Genomic DNA, 9,070 nt, shown 5'->3' with positions numbered 1-9,070 from the left:
ATACCTGGTCAGTGTAAATTCAATCCAGCATAGCTGGACATTGACACTTTATTATGGTTGGCTCTTGCCAGACATGAGCAATGTACACAGAGCTTGTTGTAAGTTATGCAAAAAGGACTTATGGCTGTCAAGTATGGGGAAGGCCACTGAAGAGCCACATGAAGGGGGCGAAACATTTGGCGGCAGTTTCTCAAGTTGGATCGTCTTCAATTCATGACTTCATGGGAACTCCATCACTTGTGAGAGAACAGGTAAGAATATGGAGCAGTTAAGTTAATACTGTGGGTGCAGTAGTAGTTTGACACGTCTATACTCTTAAAGTTGTGCAGCTTTTTCAACAAGTAGTGGAGTACCATCAGTGTCAAATTACTACATCACGTTTAAGTGATATGAATTTATAATGTGTTCCTAGTGACAGGTCATTCATGAAGATTCATTAATTTTGAACGAATCTTTTATATGACTCGGAAAAACAAGTAGTCTCAGAGAGTGATTCGTTCATTATTTTGTAGCTGCACATGCATAAAATCTGTGCTCGTGTTTCTTTCATTTTAAAAACATTTGGGGGAAAAAACGTGCACTTCCATTTAGCTATTTATATTAATACATGAATATTTGTATTATTTGTATGAATTCATCTCATGTTCACATGGATTGGTATTAAAAGTATTTGTAGTCTGTTCAAGTGCTCTTTTGTATTGTGCACTAATTCCATGTTGATATGAGGGAGGTAGATATAGCCAGGGAACTAACGGTGATCAGGTGCCACTTGTTGGCAGCAAGCTGGCATGATCAGCGTTACTATGGAAACAATCATGGCTTCCATAGCAACACAGATTACGTGAGTCAGCGACACATGAATTCAACAGAGAACGTGATGACAAACAAAAACAAACCAGCGGACTCACCGAGACCGTGACAACAGATTCCTCACATATCATTTCTACATCCCTTAATGATCATCTTAGAAAGTACTCAGCCATGCCCTAGAAACCATTTAGAGCACCCTAGCAACCAAACCCCATTGACTTCCATTCAAAATGGCTGAGAGTGATATATTTGGATCAGAATGTCCTAGAGAAATGACAGTTGGCTTCTTTTACTTGGGTGAGCAATCAGACTTCAGGTATCATCATGGAAACTACTTAACCATGCCCTAACAACCATTTAGAGCACCCTAGCAACCAAATCCCATTGACTTCCATTCAAAAATCTGAGAGTGATATATTTGGATCAGAATGTCCTAGAGAAATGACAGTTGCTTTGTTTTACTTGGGTGAGCAATCATTCTTCAAGTATTCATCATGGAAACAACTTAGCCATGCCCTAGCAACCATTTAGATCACCCTTGTAACCAAACCCCATTGACTTCCATTCAGAATGCTTAGATGGGGATCTCAGGATCAGAATGAGACTTCTGGTTTCGTTCATTAGACTCAGGGTAGCAAGGAGACTTTTGAGTATCACCTTGGTATCTGCCTAGCAACCAGATGGGATTACCCTAGCAACCAAGAAAAAAAATCACATATCTCTGCACCAGAACATCGTAGCGAATTCCGGTTTCATTCATTTGTCTCAGGGTAGCAAGGAGCCTTTTGAGTATCACCTTGGTAACTGACTAGCAACCAGATGGGATTACCCTTGCAACCAAGTAACAAATCAAATATCTCTGCACCAGAACATTATACAGACTTCCGGTTTTGTTCATTTGATTTAGGGTAGCAAGGAGTATATACAGTATCACCTTGGTAACTGCCTAGCAACCAGATGGAATTACATTAGTAACCAAGTAACAAATCACATATCTCTTTACCAGAACATTGTAGAGATTTCTGAATTCATTCATTTGACTCAGGATAGCAAGGAGCCTTTTGAGTATTACCTTGGTAACTGCCAAGCAACCAGATGGGGTTACCCTAGCAACCATGTAACAAATCACATATCTCTGCACCAGAATATTGTAGACACTTACAGTTACTTTCATTTGACTCAGGGTAGCAAGGAGCCTATTGAGTATCACCTTGGTAACTGCCTAGCAACCAGATGGGGTTACCTTAGCAACCAAGTAACAAATCACATATCTCTTCAACAGAACATTGTAGAGACCTCCGGTTTTGTTCATTTAATTCAGGATAGCAAGGAGCTGTTTTAGTATCACCTTGGTAACTGCATAGCAACCACGTAACAAATCACATATCTCTGCACCAGAACAATGTAGAGACCTCCGGTTTTGTTCATTTAACTCAGTGTAGCAAGGGGCCTTTTTAGTATCACCTTAGTTACTGCCTAGCAACCAGATGGGGTTACCTTAGCAACCAAGTAACAAATCAAATATCTCTTCTCCAGAACATCGTAGAAACTTCTGATTTCATTCATTTGACTCAGGGTTGCAAGGAGCCTTTTGAATATCACCTTGGTAACTGCCTAGCAACCAGATGGGGTTACCTTAGCAACCAAGTAACAAAACATATATCTCTGCACCAGAACATAGTAGAAACTTCCCAGGTAGCCAGTGCAATCGGGCCAATTGCGCCTGGGTGTTGGCTCACTCGGCTGTGCTCTGGCAACGGCTCACCAAAAGTGAGCCAGCTCTGGCCCAGTAATGGTTGCCAGATTTGGCTAGGCTTTGGATGTGTGGATTTGGCCCGATTTGGGTTAAGACATGGCACATTTAGCCACATTCGGCCCAACTACTGGCCATAATTGATTGCCTCATTTTGGGTGAGATATGGCCATACAGACCCGGACCAGTTTAGGTTGAGTGCTGGGGGTGGACAGATCAAGGACTGGGGCACGGGGTAGGGTAGAGATGTCTTTTCAAGGTGGTTCACCTTTTAACAATGTGGCAAATTGGTCTGACTTTGTCATAAAATTATGTAGCAGTGACCCCTAAACTTAAACATAATATCTTTTAACATAACACACACATACACACATGTTGGTTTTGCTTTAATTGTGAGGACCCTCTATAGACATAATGATTTTTATACTGTACAAACTATAGATTCTATCTCCTAACCCTTCCCCTAAACGTAACCCTCACAGAAACCTTTTTGCAATTTTACATTTAAAAAAAAAAAAAAAAAACATCATTTAATATGCCATTTCCCTTGTGAGGACCACCCAAAAGGTCCTCACAACCAGAAATGTCCTCACAGAACAGGTTGATTCTCAATACTTGGTCCTCACAAGTATAGCAAAACCTGTACACACACACACATAATTAACTAGGCTGAATTACTAATTGCAAAATGATTTATCTTTTAAAAAAATACTTTGGAAGATCAGTTGTAAAGCCCTTGTCAACTTTATGTTATTTATTGTATTTCATTATTATTTTAATTCCTATTAATCATTTATTTTATTTTTTTAGCTTTTTTCCACATTCTCTTTTTTTCTTCTTAACTTTGGTGATTTCATCATGGAGGTTGTTTCTTTAATCCATTAAATGTAACTAAATTTGGTAATTAATGATTTAATTCATATAATCAAACAAGCTTAAAGTAGTTAAGGGAACTGGTTTTGAATAAAAAAAATAATAATAAAAAAACACCATCTCTGCTGAGTTTCAAGACATGCGTTCTAGCTGCGACATCTAGTGACGACACTTGGGCTTTTGGAGCTGCTAAATTAACCGCCAGAACAGCAGAAAAACTTCTAGCTTGCTACCGCGGTGAGTATATCTTTGATAATCTAATATATAACATCATTTTAATAAACCATTCTACACATATAATATCGACGTAATGTTTATTTATAAGGAAGCTAAAATCGTGGGTTGGCAGATATTAAGTTATATATACTCTTGAGAATTATGGTAGCCAATTTAAAAGCTTATCACTTCATGAATCGACAGCCTGTCTGCTAATCTTCAACATTTTTTACACTAAACAGTATACTTTTGTAGTGAACTATATGTAGAGTTTGCAACGATAAAAATGCTGTTTAATAACACAAGGTGGTGTAGTGAATGTTGCGACAGGTAAAACTCATTTTTGAAATTACCACCAGCCTATATCAACAAATGTGTAGCATTACAATTTAATAATACATTTTGTATATTGTGTAAAGAAAATTTAAAAATCGATGTTTTTGATCAAATTAAAACTCTAAAGGCCGTCCACTGACGTTGGTGCCATTATATGACAGGTTTACATGACGTCATCCAGCTTTACCGTTATGCTTCTCCAAAGGTAGAGCCGGTTGGTATCTCCTATTTAGACGTATCGGGGGGAATTCGGCTATTATAAATATAACATTCTAATTTAATTCTGCTCAAATTGAACGAAATGACTTAAATAAACATTCCTTCATTTTGCTTAAAGAGATTCAAAGATCCAAGTCAGTCTGGAGCCCTGATTTAGTATTTTATATGTCATTAATTTAGATAACTTTGTAGACATCTCTTTTCACTTTGATATTAAGGGATTTTTTCTGTTAAATATTTTCATAAAAACCACATTTAATCTACTTTGATTCTGTGTTGTAAGACATGACAACTTCTTAGGAAGATGAATACTTTATAATTTATAGGCACTGTACCATTTGTAACTGACAATATTGTCTTTCAGGTCACCTATTTTGGACTGGCAGGGGGTCTGACTGTAAAAGAAACTGTCTGGAGAATATTTTTATAAATATAGCCGCCATTGACCAGTCAGCTTTCAGCAGCTTTTATATAGAGTTAAATAAGGTAGATCGGAACTAAACTTAGTATAGTAAACATATTTGTCTCCTGGCCCAAGAGGTATGTGCAAAATGTGAAAAAAAGTGGCCTCCTGGAGGCACTATGGTGCTTTACATACATGTAAATCGTTGTATATTCCACTGTTTTTCACAAAGAAACACTTTTTTCATACCATACTGTAGATCTCCTTATTCTGAACAATTTAGTCTCAAGTACCATTGGTGTGAAAGAAAACGCTCATTAAAAAAAAACGTCTTTTTCAAACTAGTGTAGGCTATTCGCCCGACTGGAACCAACCACTGCAGAAAGATTCAGCAGAGTCCCAATGTAAAACGTTAAAGGAATTTTTTACTTCTCATCGTCAAACGATATGCCAAAACTTACATAGTGGGCATGGCCACTTTTACTAAAACAGTTATAACTTTTGAATGGATTGAGATATTATCACCAAATTTGATACACTTATCTATGGGGTCATTCTGAGGATACACACAAAAAGTGGCACACCTCTGCCTCTTGTTGGCACTATAATAATATAAAAACTGAAAATTTCTCTAACATTGGTCCAATTGACTTTTGCATGCAGTTTCTTTGTTGAAGGTGACATCAAGGTCTACGAGTACAGTTGCATATCTTGAAAAATATAGCCGCCATTAACACAAACTTTTAGCAGTTATTTGAACTAGTCCTTGACCATTTGCCTAGGAACCCATCCAGTGCAGAAATAATTCCAGAAAGGAATTTTTACATTTTATCATCAAATGGTACGCCAAAACGTACGTAATGGCTGTGGCCACTTTTACTAAAACGGTTATAACTTTTGAACAGATTGACATCTACCATTTTGCTTCAAAAGATATGGATTCAGCCACTTGAGGTGTATTGATAAATTTTATGCTGCCTTTATGTGCTTTTTACAGCTTCAAAATTTTGGTACCCAATTTTCAACACATTTAGTTAAGGCAGGATCTATTCTGTCAAAATTATTTTTTTGTCCCAATATGAAAAGTTAAAGGAATTTTGAAATTCTGATTTATCGTCAAACGGTATGCCAAAACGTCAGTAGTGGGTGTGTCCATTTTACTAAATGGTTATAATTCTTAAAAAAGAATCAGATATTGTCACCAAATTTGCTTCACAGGTGTATGGAGTCTAAGGACTCACAAAAACAATTGTGCATTTCCACCTCTTGATGGCGTTATAATAGTACAAAATGTTTTTTTTCTGCCCTAAAAGTGTCTAGGCGTCAAACAAAAATCACAATTTGGACCATTCTTCTTGAACCGTATGGACTAGAAACAAAATTATTTTTCCCTGTGATTCCTTGCGTCTTGCCAAAGGGTTTTGCGACCGTCAAATTTTTGCTCCATCATATTGTTTTCCCACTATTTTGGATTGTTTGAATAAAATTCAAACAAAGAGTTCCATTATGAAAAGTTATCATCATTATACATTTTTACTAAAATGGTTATAACTCTTTAACAGAATCAGATTTTGTCACCAAATTTGGTACACATATGTATGGAGTCTAAGGACACACAAAAATAATTGTGCATGTCCTCCTCTTGGTGGCATTATTATTAGTAAAAAAATAAAAATACAAAAAAATACAAAAGTGTCTGGGTGTCAGAGACCATAGGCCGTAGAGACCCCAAAATTGGCAGGATAGTTCCAAATTCCCCCCCACTACTGAGGCGTACAGACACACATCCATCAGACACTAGGTGGTGCTATTCTGAACAAAACAAACAAAAATCACAATTTGGGCCATAACTCCTGGGCCATATGGACTAGAAACAAATTATTTTTTCCTGTGATTCCTTGTGTCATGACCAAGGGTTTTGCGACCTACAAATTTTTGCTCCGCCCCTTCATTTTCCCGCTATTTTGGATTGTTTGAAACAAATTCAAAACGAACTTGTCCTAGGCCATTTGCCCGATCGGAACCAAACTAATGCAGATAGATTCAGCAGTGTCCCAATATGAAAAGTTATCAAAGGAATTTTGAAATTGATGCATTGTCAAACAGTATGCCGAAATGTACATAGTAGGCGGGGTCACTTTTACTAAAATTGTTATAACTCTTGAATGGAATGAGATCACCAAATTTGGTACACGTATGAGATCATTCTGAGGACACACAAAAATTGCGCACCTCTGCCTCTTGGTGGCGCTATAATGGTTAACTATGGAACCATTGGTCCGATCGCCTTGAAATTTTGCATGCAGTTTATTTGTCCAATGTGTCGAGGTCTATGAGGACAGTCGCATATTTTGAAAAACATGGCCGCCATCGACCAAACAGCTTTCAGCAGCTTTTATATATCAATTTGTTTTATTTGGCATCCACTGGATCATTTCTGTCAATTCTGATTATTTTGGTTATTTCTTCACATGTGCTTGGACCCCGATGATTGCCGCTTGCGGCTATATTTATTATTTGATTCTTTTTCATGAAGTGTCTGGGCATCAGAGACCGTTAGTTGCACAGATTCCAAACTTGGCAGGATGGTTCCAAATCCCCCCCATTACTCAGGCATCCATGCACCTGTCAGACACTAGGTGGTGCTATAGTGAAGAAAAAAAAAAAAAAAATCACATTTTGGGTCATAACTCTTGGGCCGTAAGTGCTACAGACAAAATTATTTTTTCCTGTGATTTCTTGCATCATGACGAATGGTTTTGCCTCCCTTTCAAATTTTTGCTCCACCCCTTCGTTTTCCCACTGTTTTGGATTGTTTGAAAAAAATTCAAAACGTACTCTTCCTAGGCCATTCGCCCAATCGGAACCAAACCAGTGCAGATAGATTCAGCAGCATCCAATATGAAAAGTTAAAGGAATTTTGACATTTTGATTCATCGTCAAACGGTATGCCAAAATGTACGCACCCATGGCGACTTCTATGAAAACGGTTATTACTCTTGAATGGAATAATATATTATCACCAACTCTGGTACACATATGTATGGGATCATTCTAAGGACACACAAAACAAATTGCGCATATCTACCTCTTGATGGCGCTATAATAACTACAAATCTAAAAAATCCGATCGACTTGAAATTTTGCATGCTGTGACTTTGTCCATGTTGACATCAAAGTTTATGAGAACACTGGCATATTTAGAAAAACATGGCCACCATCAAAAAGATTAACTTTTTGCAGCTATTTGAACTAGTCCTAGGCCGTCCAACTAATCGGAACCAAACCAGTAAATTATCAAAACCGTCACAAAGCTACGCCAAAAGGCCAAAAGGTAAGTAGCTGGAGTAACCACTTTTCCTTGAATGGTTAAAACTCTTGAACGGAATGAGATATCACCAAATTTAAAACAATTCTGTAGATCAATCTGAGTACATCTGAAAAAAATGTCATACCTTTACCTCTTGCTGGTGCTACAAAAGTCAGGAATGTAAAAATACCATATCTCTGTGCTATCTGACCAGATGTTTCTGAAAATTAAGGCACTTTAAAATGTTTTAGTTGCTAACATACTGTCTAATAAATACTTAATATCTGTTACATATGTACTTAAAGGATCTTAAAGGCTTGAACCCCGTTAATCGCTGCTTGCAGCTATATTTATTATTATTATTATTCTGCCGCAAAACTCGTCGTGCAGACCAAACCATAAGTCCTAGGGACCTGAAACTTTCAGGAATGCTAGTGCTCCAGTTGACACGGTGGATGCAAAGTTTCGCCCTGATCGGCCACACGGTGGCACTCCAGTGATCAATCAAATTTGCCAAAATGCCCATAACTTTTGAACCACATGCCTTATAGCATTAGATTCCATGGCTAAAGATGAACAAAATAGCTATGATTTTATTTCCATTATGAAAACTGTTTCGCAATTTGTGATTTTTTGTAAAACCTACTTTTGCGAACTAATCCTAGGCCTGACTGATCATAACCAAACCAGTGCAGAAATATTTGTTGGGGTCCCAATATCAATAATTATCAAAAAAATAAAAAAATTGAACTTTCAATTCAGCATGGCAACGCCCATCCAAAATGTCCATAGTATGCAGGGCCAATGTGACTTAAATGGCTATAACTTTTGAATGGAAATAGCTATCTTCACCAAACTTGACATACTAATTTAGGGGACCATTCTGAGGACACACAGGTTCCTCACAAGGTTTTTCTCCCTCCACTAAGGTTTTTTTTTTTCTTTTTTTTTTTTGCTAGTTTACTTGCTGTTACTTTATGGCATTGCTCTGTAATGTTGTGTTCCCACTAGCAGGTTTGTATTCCCAGATCAGAAATCAAGGCATTTTTTCAGCCTCATGGAAGAGCATAGATGGCCAGAGAGAAACCCAAACCACACGGGAAAAACAGAGAAATGAACAGTCTTCATCCTGCTGAAGAAAAGACGCTGC

The sequence above is a fragment of the Myxocyprinus asiaticus genome, chromosome 35, assembly GCF_019703515.2.
Source record: "Myxocyprinus asiaticus isolate MX2 ecotype Aquarium Trade chromosome 35, UBuf_Myxa_2, whole genome shotgun sequence".
Lineage (NCBI taxonomy): Eukaryota > Metazoa > Chordata > Actinopteri > Cypriniformes > Catostomidae > Myxocyprinus > Myxocyprinus asiaticus.
The sequence above is the reverse complement of the archived record's forward strand: the minus strand, read 5'-3'. Positions refer to the sequence as shown.